Genomic DNA, 12,887 nt, shown 5'->3' with positions numbered 1-12,887 from the left:
CATCATCCTCACGATATCGTCTTCAACCTCTAAACCTGCAACTACCTCCTAAACCACCACCCATCACCTTAAATCAGAATCAATATCTTCATCATCAGATGGAACATCAATAGGCAGGTCAGCTTTGTATCCAGCTCTTTCATTTTGGCTTCAAACTCATCTGCTTCTCCGATTAACAACCGTCGCCGCAAACAAACCACCGCCTCCTCTGCCGGCGTTGCTCTGGCCACCACCACGGTAACCACCGTCATTTATCTCCACTCCTCAACCATATCTGATGATGGCAGTGGCGATGGTGTGGAAAACATAAAAATACAGATCTGATAATGAGGGTTTGTGAGCAATGTGTTGTGAATCTTGGATATGGGTTTATAAAGAAAATTTTTGGGGGAATGAAAGTGAATACGGTGTTGAAGAAAGTAGGGTTTTTGGTGGTGGATTTATTGTAAGGGAGGTGATAACAGTGCTTTTTGGGTATAAAAAGATGTGATCTTTATTTCAACACCTTCACTGCCGTCGGCCTTCACCACCAAGATCCAGTCGCCGAAATTCCTCATCTCTCTCTCACTAACTCCCTAACTCCCTCTCTCTCTCTCTCTCTCTCCGATTTTATAAGTGTGAAGGTGGAGGTGAAGGTGTGGCGTGGGTGGATTCCTGCTAATCTAATAAGGTGAAGGTGTGGCGTGTGTTGTCCATGAGGTTAAAGATGATGATTTAATTGGGAAGGGGTATTTATATTTGTAGGGTTTTTTAATAAAGAAATTTTTTTAATGAAAATTAAAAGGACAAAACTACCCTTGCAGATAAAGACAAAAAAGGGATGTTGAAACAGTAAAAAATAGGGGAAATGGACTGTATCACCCTAAAGTATGCAAAATTGACCAATACCATGCCCAACTTTCAAGTTGGCTCCCACCACCCTCTACTCGACAAGTTGGTGTCACTGTCACCCCTTCGTTAAAAAAACACTAACTGAGTTAGATTTTTAATCCTACGTGGCAAAGAGTTGTGACCTGGCATGCCTACGTGGACTCACCCCTTACAACTCATTTATACTTGATCAAAAGTCAAAACTTTCTGTAGTTCTGTATCATCTTCTACGCCGCTAAACCCTAATCCTCCAATCCTCCATCAATGGCGGCGATTCCACCATCCATCGACGCCGCTGTGGAAGCCTTTCTCAAATGGAAGACCAAACAATCCGATTCCCAAAACCCCCAATTACTCCCCAAGACGATTTCATCTATCTCAATCTCACCCTCAAAAAAATCCCACAAAAGGCTCAATCAACGGCCCCAGAGCAAACCCTAACAAAATCCCATTAACCCACCCCATCGTTTCAACAAATTTCTTTGAAATCTGCTTATTAATTGATGACAAACCCACTTCGAAGCTGACGTCAGCAATTGGCAGAGATGAAGCCGCCAATATTACGATCCAACTGACAGAAGCGTTGGTACAAGGAAACGATCTCTTGTTGCGAAACTAGAATCAATTGACCAAATTTACAATTTATACAGTTGGCTTGTGAAACAAGAAGACAAGTAAAGCACTTACAGGTGTTGTTGCAGTGTTCTTGAACTTCTTCGATGTCGTATTGAGTGAGCATTGAGGATGAGATTTTTTCGGAGATTGAAGATTTAGGGAATGATTTGGTGAGCAGCACACCGACTAATTAACAATCAAGAAATGTGTTAGTTGCTGCTGCGATCTTGAAAGTGGGTTTGGGAAAGTTTTGACTTTTGATCAAGTATAAATGAGTTGTAAGGGGTGAGTCCACGTAAGCATGCCAGGTCACAACTCTTTTGCCACGTAGGATTAAAAATCTAACTCAGTTAGTGTTTTTTTAACGAATGGGTGACAGTGACACCAACTTGTCGAGTAGAGGGTGGTGGGAGCCAACTTAAAGTTGGGCGTGGTATTGGCCAATTTTGCATAGTTTAGGGTGATACAGTCCATTTCCCCTAAAAAATGAGAGTTTTTGAGATTTGGACTAAAATGACAACAAAATACAAACCACAGGGACCCAGATTTAAAAAGTTTGAGATTTGAACTAAAATGGTAAAACTGCTCAAACCACAAGGACCAAAATGACAGTTTACTCTTTAATTATCTATACATCTATCTATCTATACATCTATATAAAGCATTTCACATGGTAATTTAACACCATTTTTTTAAGATGACAGACTAAAAGCTTCAAACAAAACCCTATATTTTTACATTTTTCTTTCCGTTCTGTCCTTCTATCCTTAGGGCATGTTTGGGATTCCTTTTTAACTTAAAAGGACTTTTGAGAAGCAAAAGTAAGAAATTCTTATTTATTGACTTCTCCTTCTTGAAGGCAAAAAAATGCATATAAGTCCTTTTCACAAAGTGTTTAGCATTCCTTTTAGACATATAAGTCCTTTTCTAGATAATGTTTGGTATTTCTTTTGACTTTTAGTAGGTTAAGAAGTCCTTTTGAGCTCAAAAGGTCCTTTTTGAGAAGGAATCCAAACACCCACTTAATTCCCCCTTTCATATATGAAATCCTCCGAATATTATCATCAGTTTCTTCAGCTCAATCGTTCTCTTCAATTAGCCTTTATGATTGAATCTCTACAACCGCAAAGAATTCAATTCTTTCTGTAGAATGTAATCTATAAGACGCTCTTCAGACGGTTTTCATCACCATCGCGTTGAATGCGCTCTTCGTCACCACTGGTTCGTTTTCTCATCAATAATCAATGAAATCATCGTGTTTACTGGTGAATTGATCAATTGAAACTGATTTTAAACTTGAATTGAAGCAGCCCCTTCGTTTCCAGCCCCACCCCCTTATTACTCGGCAATTGAATGCCTTTGTTGGTGAGTTTCGTATATGTGTTATCACTTTACTATAAGTTGTATGTTCTTATCATATATTGCTGTAATTTATCATTTAATTTCAGGTGGAGAAGGTTCGTTTTGGGTGAATAATGTTGTTTTCGACGAGCGGTGGTTTGGTTCATGCTTGGTTTTCGGTGGCTACAAATGAAATTGGCAGTGATGGTCAGACATTAGCATAGATTCAGGCCAGTTCCGGTCACGCCAATAAGTACGGCTGAATCCATTCCGGTGACCTTGAATTTAAGAACACTAAAATCCAAAATCATCCCTGACACGATTAAGGTAACCGCAGTTTCCAGTGTTAATAAACTTTTCAATTATAGTTATGTTATTTTTGGTTACTTGAACACTTTCTACGGAACCTTTCAATTTTTTTACAATGATCATCTCTGTTGTCTATCGTAAATATTTGTAATAATTAGTTTTCTTGCTTTCGTTCTATATAAAAGTAACAGATAATTTATGTGGTTGTTATGGTGAACTATCTTTCTGCACACATAAAAAGCCGTTAATCTCGCCACAGAGAAGGGCCCTTATGATTGAACTCAGGTGTGGGAGTATCGGGAGGGAATAATGAGTGTGAAAGAGAGCCAGTGTAGTTGTGAGGTTGCTTGAAGGTATTGAATGCTTTTTCCTGTACGAGGAGAAGTATTATTTACAATGGTCAGACAGCTTTGGACTATTTGTCATAAATGGTGTGACAAATCTTGTTGCATGTTGTCTCGATGATTACATGGCCAGGTAAACATTAAAGTTCTTATGTTTACCCATTTCGTAGTAAAGTAAGTTATTTATGATCTGTTTTGCCAAATAAACAAAAATAACATTATGCACTCATGTGATGATGATTCATAGTAATAATTAATAACATTGCCATCCTATACTTTAATTCGTGAAACAACGTATAAGTAACTTTTATTAACTGTGCAAGGGGTAAAAAAGAGAATTTTAGTCATTTGAAATGCTAACAATAAAGTTTTGAAGGGTAATATGAAAGTGCTCCTAATATCATGTATTAAGAAATGAGTGATGGTGCCATGATGCGATAAGTTAAGCTTCATATAAGGTTATCATTAATTTCTTTCTTATTTTATCATATTCTTAGTATGCTCCCATTTGAAACCAATACTCTCATTTTTCTTGAACTTTTTACTTGCAGTCTGTTAGCTATGGTGGTCAAATTATAATTGAGGAAATTTTTAAGTCATGTTCAGGCGGACCCGTGGCAACGAACAGTTGAGCCCAGCTGTAAGTATAATGCCTTTTCATCGTTCTGTTTGGTGACCATTGTACTCTTGCTGCAGGTATGCTGCTGTTTTTGCAGCTTTAGTTTCTTGTTTGGCTTGCTTGGTTGGGATTGACTTTGGTTCAAAGCTGCCCGCTTCACTTGCGAAGGTTCGTTCCTTGTTTGAAACAGAAATTTAGAATGAATAATTTGATTTTCACATGTTTATATTAATTATGACGAGTACTGGAAGTAAGACAATCTTTCATTGCGATATCTGACTCTTCTTCTCTCTTATTTGTACATATTTGGAGTGGGAAGAAAAATGCAAAAATATAGTTTTAGTGTATTTTTATGTATTTGTAATTTAACATCTTAGAAGTATATTCACTTGATGGTGCGGCCCATGGACCTATGTTAGTTTAGACCAAACCGCGTTTGTTTATTTGTTTTCTCTGTGATTTGGTTTGTACAATTGAGCGTGTCTATGCTACAATCCTGAATTAATCAGCCAAAGCTGAGCAACGTCATTGATTATCGACAACAGCAGCATAAGCATAGCTAGAACAGGCAGTCATAGTTGGGTTATTTGTGTTGCAAGGATTTATAGTCTGATCAGCCGTGATACACTCTGTAACATGTCCGTCTTCACAGATCGTCTGTGGGAGTCCTTTGCGGTTTCTGTGAGAGGGGTAATAGAGAGAGTGCGAGGCTTGTGCTAGAGGACGGGTGGTTTGTCGATCAATGCTGGGCGGTTGATAATGTGGCCGTCTGTGGGCGTTTTACGACTGTGGATGCTCTTTAACAATGGGAATCAATAACATCTTTGATATTTTTAGGAGTAATATCTTTTAACTTGTAGCATAGAGTCTTAACCAGTTAATAGTCATTGACATACTATTTGTTTAGGTTTCTCACTTTCTTGAGCCAGTTAAAGCTAGGTTCACAATATCACAATGTATGTAGAGACGCTAAACATATCTGATGGTACATTGGTGGTTGCTATATAGATGCATTTAAGGGTCTATATGATCGTTCAGCTAATAGAGCTTGAACTCGAGCTTTCACGTTTCATATTCAAAGCTCAAGTGTGGCTTGTGAGAACTTTTTATAGCTTGACATGGGCTTAGCATTTGTATTATTTATTATATTTATCTAATTATGTTATTTATATACACATTATAAAGTATTATTTATTATATTTATCTAATTATGTTATTTATATACACATTATAACAGGATTCATATTATTTAGTTATTTTTATCATGATAATATATAGTTATTTTTATTATGTAAGATATGTATAATTGTTATATGAAATAAAAATTATTAATGTTTATGTAAATTTCTCATATAGGCTTGCATTAGTCAATCTCGGTATTTGAAACTCGGGTTCGTTTATTAAACAGGCTACTTTTTTAAGCTCAAGCTTCAGCTTGGGTTCGAGCTTGTTTGCACCACTACGGACATTATATGGGTGTTATCTTTTTTTTTTTTTTTTTTGATTCACAGACTGCTGAATAGGTTGGTTTGTTTTTGTTGTAGGTATGTAAAAAGTTACCAGGAAAGAGAGAAGTTGGAGCACAGGTACTAAATCATCGTTTGGCCTTGTGATTGATTACAAGGGAAGAATAATGTGTTGTATTCAATGATGGATTTGTTTTTCTTGATTTTAAGAAACATTGTTGGATATGTTAAGGTGTTCTTAAGTTGTTTGCTACATATATCACCTTGAATAAGACAAATTTTGTAATCTATTATCAGCATGAATCATGAGAGTGAATGTGTGATGGCTAGATGGGTAACGGATTAGAATTGGCTTGGATTGAAATTAGTCATTTTTGTTGAGTTTGAAACGGGTCGGTCCGGGCTGGGTTGCTCTATAGCCTGCTTTATTTTCCATTATTTTTTTTTTTCTTTTTCCTTGTTTAAAATGTTTTGTGAGATTTATGGGTTGGTTTTTGGTGGTTATCAGTATAAGGATTGGGTTGATGTAAAAAAAAACATAAGTTTTGACTAAATGAGTTGGTTGAGACGCAGGGGCGTAGCTACATAAAATATGGTTTCTTTTTCTAGAAATTAATGAAACCTGTAACATATTTTTTCTATACTGTTGTTTGTAGGGGAGGTTGATATTGGTAAAAAATTGTTTAGAAATATCACCTTGAATCTCACTTTAATCTTTGTTTTGAGTTCTGTACCAGTTATGAATTATGAATTGTTAGTTTTAGATCTTTTTTTACTAATGTTCTTTTTATATGTTCTTTACTTTAAACATGACTTTAAAGGCTTTGTCTTTGCTTTTACCAATAGACCACCACTCTATTAAGAGATTTAAATGTGATTACAAAAAACTTTGTATAATTAATAGATTAATTTTGTTAATCGCAATAATTTATATTAAGGGTGTTCATAAAGACATAAACCATGTCGAATCAAAGTGATTTCTATTATAGGTGTCTATAAACTATGTCGAATCGACACAAATCAATTGTTTCATCCGGCTCTAAGAAGTTGGCACGATCTTGAAACGACTTAAGGTGGTTGGGGCATATGTCAAAAATGAGTAACATAATTTCTTGTGATATTAGTCGGGACACCCGCCGCAACGCGCGGGCATTCCCACTAGTATAAATGAAATTACAAAGGGATGTGTGTAGGGCTATAAACGAACTGAACGTTCAGCGAACAGTTCGTGAACCGTTCGGCGGGAAGTTCGTTTATGTTCGTTCGTTTAATAAACGAACGAACATGAACAAGAAATTCCGTTCGATTAGTTAAATGAACGAACACAAACAAAGGTCTAGTTTGTTCAATTGTGTTCGTGAACGTTCAGTAAGGTGTTCGTGAACATTTGTTCATTTGTGTTCGTGAACATTTGTTCATTTGTGTTCGTGAACGTTCAGTAAGGTGTTCGTGAACATTTGTTCATTTGCGTTCGTTTATGTTCGTATGTTCTAATTAAAGATTTTTATACTTTCATATTGAAGAAACACTAGATAAACGACCGGGATCGAAATATCTAGGGGGTTTGGTTCTGCATAGAGGGGTGGTTTCCTCTCGTTTGATCCAACTCCGGTAAGCTCTGCAAAACAAAACATCGTTAGCCTCGTCAAGGGGAGAAGGGGAGTTCTCTCCTTGACCCACTCCGGCGTGAGAATAAGTATGTGTTTATGAAGAAGAAGAGGTATTGACGAAGTGTGTGTAACCTGAATTTCATACCTGAATTGGTCTTGTATTTATAGCCGGGAGTTTTTTGGGTGGGAAAACCCGTTGGTGAAAAGTTGACGGAAGATGCTAACCCCGTAAGCGGTTATTTTACTTCCGTTATTCTTCTTGATCCGTGGTGAGTGCACACAGATTACTATTTAGATCTATGGCTGAGATTTTGCCACGTGGAAAGTGATCAAGTGGAGGTTTTTCTCCATTTACATGTTATCGTTGTGATTTCAGGGATGCCTGAGATGATGACACGTGTCCAGACGGTTATAACCGTCTTAGTGGTGCACGTTCAATTTCCTTCTAGAAGAATACTGCTGTAATCTGGTGTGACTCCTTACCGTGTGGAGTCAGCTGAATAAATAAATCCTAAGTCTGGGTATTTATTCAGCGGGAGATATTTAACTTAGGAATTTCATCCTTTCTTTATGATGGGAAGCGCAAGGCTTTATGATGCGCAAGTGTTACTTGCTATCTGACTTTGGAAGCCTTCTTTATGGGACCGGTGTGCTGCCGCGCAAGGTCAAAAAAGGGACTAACAGACAAGATTGTGGTATGGTCCCAAGCACTTATTATGAGGTTTTTGGGACCTTACCCCTTCAAGTCCCCCCAGTCTAGTGTTGCTCTTACGCAAGTAAGTGGAGCACTGGACTTAAGAGAGGGAAGCTTTTTGGGCGCGAAAGTTTGGGAATCTTTTATGAGAGATAAAGATCTTGACTTTAGGTGGTGATGGTTCAGTAAGGCCTGTGTGACAGGCTGTCACTGTCAGGTTTTTCCTGCTAACCGTGTTCCACACGCGCGCGTGAGCTCGCGTTTGTGATTACTCTCCGCTCGCCCCTGTTGCTTGGGTAATCGTGACCTTTGGAAAAAGTGTTGTGGCAGTTACCGATACTATTTATTGTGATGAGTATATAAGCTTGCTTGACTTGCCTTTTTAATCATTGCTTTGTCGAAAGTTTCTCTCTTCCGTTCTTCGTTATCCGTTAAGAGAATAGAGCCGCTTTTGATGGTTTGGTTCGAAATTTTAAATTTCCGGAGATTTGGGGTGCCTTGTACCCTGAGGAGGGTCAGACGGCTGTAGATGCTCTGGCTGGATATATTACCCTATTTTGGGATTTTTTCTGTGACGGCAACTTTCGTTTGCCTGTGATGAAATTTTTCCTTGAGATTCTTGGTTATTACAAGATTCATATCTCTCAATTGCACCCTATTGGCATGGTTAGGGTTCGGCATTTTGAGTTCGTGTGCCGAACTATGCGTATTGAACCAACAGTTCCTCGATTTAGGGTATTTCATCAGATGCACTGTACTCAAGGGTTCTACTCATTTGTTCAGAGAGCGTCTGCAAAGAAAATTTTGCTGCACCCCCCGAAATCTTTTCATGATTGGAAGCAAAAATTTTTCTTTATCAAGGCTGGAGCGATTCCGGTGAGAATGGTTTTACGAGGGAAAGAAGACGTTCCTACCGAAACGGTTCAGACTCCTGTTGACGAGAACTGGTACCAAGATCTGAAAGATGTTCCAAATATCATTTTACCGGAGAAAGCCCTTGTTGGTGCTAGCATGAGTTTAAATTGGAGGGTGGACCGGGAAGACAAACCGGTGTACATGGAGGATGGTAAAGGTAAAATTGAGGGTTTTGCCTTTTCCTCTTTTCTTCTCTCCTCTCTTTCTTCTTCTTCTTCTTTTTTTTTAATCTATTCTGCTGCTATTGTAGTTGTTTCGTTATATGTTGTTGCCTTTAAGAGGGAAGGCGGAAAGATGTGTACTATCCAGAAGAAGACTGATGAGGAGCGTTGGTATCAACGGATTGTTGGGAATTTTGTACTTCCCCAAGAGGCTGATCTATCTGCTCAACCTGCTGCCGGTGTTAGTAAGTTTGCGCGTTTTGTTTGTCTTCTGCTTCCCGTTAAATGTTTGAACACCCTTTATTCTGCGCTTTTTATAGGTGGTTTGTCGAATTTGGGTATAGGCCCTGAAAAGAAGAAACGCGCGGCGACCAGTAATGTTGCGCTTAAAAAGAGTGATGCGGAAGATATTCATTCTTCCAAAGGAAAAAATGTTGGTGGAGAGAAGAAAGGTATGCGCCATTCTTCTGACTCCTGGTGTGATTATGTGGTGGTTTCTGGCTCTTTGGAGGGCCTTGCGCCTGCAGTTACTGTTAGGAGGCCGAAACCTGAATCAAAAGATGCTGCTGACATCCCTCTTTCCAATCCGGATGAGCCCATTGATCTGGAGTCCAGTCCGGAGCACTTGGTGCTAAAGAAGGCGGGTAAACGGAAGCAGCCTGATGCTGGTGCTGAAGGTCAACCCCCAAAGAAGATCCAAAAGAAGAAAATTACCAGGAAAGGCAACCTGGGTGCTTTTATTTCAGAATCTGCTCCTAGTAAGTATTCTTTGTGCTTCTTTTCTTTAGGCGCATGAAATTTTTACATACTTTTGTTGCTTTTTCAGAAGTCCCTGTTTCTCCTGTTCCGTCAGAGTCACAACCTGTGGTAAATGAAAAATTCCCACCTTCCCCTCCGCACGTTCCTATTGCTGATCAGGTAGAGACTACAGAGGTTACTGATGGTGATGCAGGGAAAACTGTTGAGGTTGATAATCCTGCTGATGTTGCTGCAGAAGCTAAGAAGGTTGTTAGTCCAGAGGTTGTGGATGATGCTGTTAATCCGCGAACCCCTGAAACTGTTGTTTATGAGGAAGAGAAAACTGCTGAGGAAATTCCTATTTCAAAACCTTCTGATGTTGTGCCTGAGCGCGTTGAGAAGGTTACTGTTGAGGAGCAAGGCTCCTTTTCTGGTGCTAGCAAGAATTCTCCGATCCGTCCGGAGGAAACCCTGGGGGATTACTATTATAGAACTTACTCGGAGAAAGATGCTTCTGAGCTTCATACCCCAGTTTGGAATTTGAAGAAAGGTGACACTTTCTCGGATTGGCGCGTGTGCCAAGATTGGTTGCAGGGGATATTCTCGCCTGGGGAGATCAAGTTTCAAGAGAGTCACTCTCATGAACAGACTTATCATGCTTATCTTGAGGAGACTGCTTCCCATGTTTCGACTACCCATCGCATAGTGCGTGAATGGCACAGTAGGCATAAGGAATGGGAGGCTTTCAGGGTGTCTCAGAAGAAGTTTGCTAATGATGAAAAGCGCTTGGCTCAGTTGAAGGCTAAATTGGGAGCTGATCAAGCTAAATTTGAGGCTGATCGTAAAACTGAGGAATGGTCTGTTACGGGGTGGAAAAGGAAAGCGGAAGCTGAAGCTGCCCTTCTTTCCGAAGAACGCAAAAACTGGAAGAAAATTTGTGAAAAAGATAATGCTGAGAAGGCAAACCTCCGTGAAGTTATAAATAATCTCAAGGCTGAGATTGAAAAATTGAAGAAACAGGACGCGGAGATAGAAAAGTTAAAAAAGGAGAAGGCTGACGTGGAGGCCGCGCTGGAAGAAGCGAGTTCTCATAGGGAGCGCAGTGAGCAACGAGAGGTACAAGTGTGCGCCACTCTTGCTCTTAAAGATAAAGAGTTAAAGGAACTTACTGCTTTGCTTTCTGACCAGGAACAACTTAAGAAGGATCTAGAGCTCGCTCTTTCCAAGAAGACTGAAACGTCCCGCCGTTTGACCGAAACTGAAGAGAAACTGGAAGGTTCAGAAACGGCGCGAGCCACAGCGGAAAGTGAGCTAGAACCTTTAAGGAATGATATGGCGTGGCTGAAAGATCGTGGGATTGCCTGTGTAAGTTTTTTTTTTATTTGCTGGAAGCTTTTGCCTTCTTGTTATTTACTTTTTCTTGTTTTGTAGGTTGCTGAATCTGTGTTGAATTCTGAAGAGCTGGATAAAACTGTTGCGCGTCTGGTTGTTGCTGCGCGGAAAGATGGGTATGCCCAAGGATATGCTGAGTGTTCCCAGCATGTGAATAGCGCCTTGAAAGTCGATTGGGATGTCACGAAGTCTGCTACTTTTGGTGTTGATACTAATGCTGCGTTTTCAGCTTTACAAACAGAATTTGACAACTTGCAACTTCCTGTTATGGATCTGATAAACGTTGCGCTTCAATCTGATGATCATGTGGCACAACTAAAGGAAATCTTTCCGGATGACGGTGAAGATTTTTCGTAAAATATTTGTTTATGAACAATTTTTGTAGCATTTGGGATATGGATCCCTGCTTTGTTGATGCGCTGTCGCGCAAGTAATTAAAACACTGCCATGTTTAATAGTTTGAGGCGTATTTGTACGCCAGGAATAGTATGATGTTTCTATTTGCTTGTTTGATGATTTTACAATATTTTGTATGAATACAATTACTTTGACTAGGTAAGGCAAATGAAGTTGGTATAAGGCTCATGTGTGAACGCGTAGTCTTTTGTGACGTGATCACTGACTGTTCATGAGACTTGGTTTTATTTTTACCATAATGTTTTTGCGCTTACTAAAAGAAATTGCATGCACTTTGTAAAAAGGAAACACAAGAATAATGGAAACTTTGCTTTTTTATTTAGGGATAGGGCACAGAGGCCATTACAATGTTTGTTAATTATAAATAGACGAAACTTAACTTACTCTCTGCTCTGTCTTGATAAACCGTGTTTACCCGCGGGGAGATCATAGAATTGCCTTCTAAGTTTTTGCCCTTTTGCTTGGGCCTTCCTCACCCCGAGTTATCTGCTTAATTTCCTTTCGCACGTTTTGAAGCAAATGTGTGAGCTCGCTGCTCTTGAGGGCTTTTTCTATTTCTGTGCGTAATGAAATGCAATTGTTAGTGGTATGTCCACTGTCCTTGTGATATTCACAATATTGGGCAGGGTCTTGCCCATGCTTGTTTTTCATGGGGATTGGAAGTTTGAACTGATAATCTTCAGTACTTAAGACTTCCGCCGAGGTCTTAGTTAAGGGAGTCCACTGTCTCTCCCTATTTTCCTGTTTAGTCTCCCTCTGCGCAGTAAGTTTGTTGATCGTTGCTCGAGCATCTTCAGACGAATGATTCCCCGAGCCAGAATCACGCCATGATTTCTTGAACTTTCTTCCGCCTGTGGAGCTTAAGTCCGCAGGTCTACTATGTGGAGGCGGTGGCCTGTTAGTGGTGAGATTCTTTTCAGTTTGAGTGTAAACTTTCGCCGCTGCCATCACCTTCTCCCAGCTCTTAGGGAGGCCTTCTGTTCCAGATAAAACTTTAATCATGTCATCGCACCTAATCGCGTATTTGAATTGAGCGCGGATTAGTTGCTCGTGAACATCACCAATCTCCAAGACCTCTTTGTTGTATCTGGTGATGAAGTCCTCCAAACTTTCGTCGTCGCGACGCCAAATGTTCATTACATCAGATGTATCACGAATAGAATGACGTTGTTGGCTAAAATGTGTTAGAAATTTTTCGCGCAGATCTTTCCACGATGTGATTCGTCCAATTGGTAAGTTATCGAACCAGAGTCTGGCTGCGCCGGTTAGGCTCTGTACGAATAGGTGACACCATAATGGTAGGGTCACGCCCCCAACCAACCCTGCGCTTGTAAACACTCTTAAATGATCATCTGGGTCTGTCAATCCGTTGAACTTTCCCACATTAGATGGTAAT

General features: G+C 39.7%; 1 long non-coding RNA gene across 10 annotated transcripts; it reads left to right on the top strand.

Annotated features, from left to right (window-relative positions):
• The first annotated feature begins 2,468 nt into the window (after positions 1–2,468).
• On the top strand, positions 2,469–5,893 carry LOC110868072. Of its 10 annotated transcripts, XR_004861988.1 has the most exons (6): positions 2,469–2,706; positions 2,796–2,850; positions 2,934–3,937; positions 4,031–4,106; positions 4,176–4,266; positions 5,643–5,893. It is a non-coding gene; the product is annotated as an uncharacterized LOC110868072 (long non-coding RNA). The 10 variants fall into 10 exon arrangements; XR_004861986.1 differs by having other exon boundaries at positions 2,934–3,153; positions 3,327–4,266; XR_002552148.2 differs by having other exon boundaries at positions 2,934–3,153; positions 3,321–4,266.
• Positions 5,894–12,887: the final 6,994 nt, after the last annotated feature.

This window comes from Helianthus annuus, chromosome 7 (assembly GCF_002127325.2).
Source record: "Helianthus annuus cultivar XRQ/B chromosome 7, HanXRQr2.0-SUNRISE, whole genome shotgun sequence".
Lineage (NCBI taxonomy): Eukaryota > Viridiplantae > Streptophyta > Magnoliopsida > Asterales > Asteraceae > Helianthus > Helianthus annuus.
Note: the sequence above shows the minus strand (reverse complement) of the source record. Positions and strands in the feature narration are given on the sequence as shown.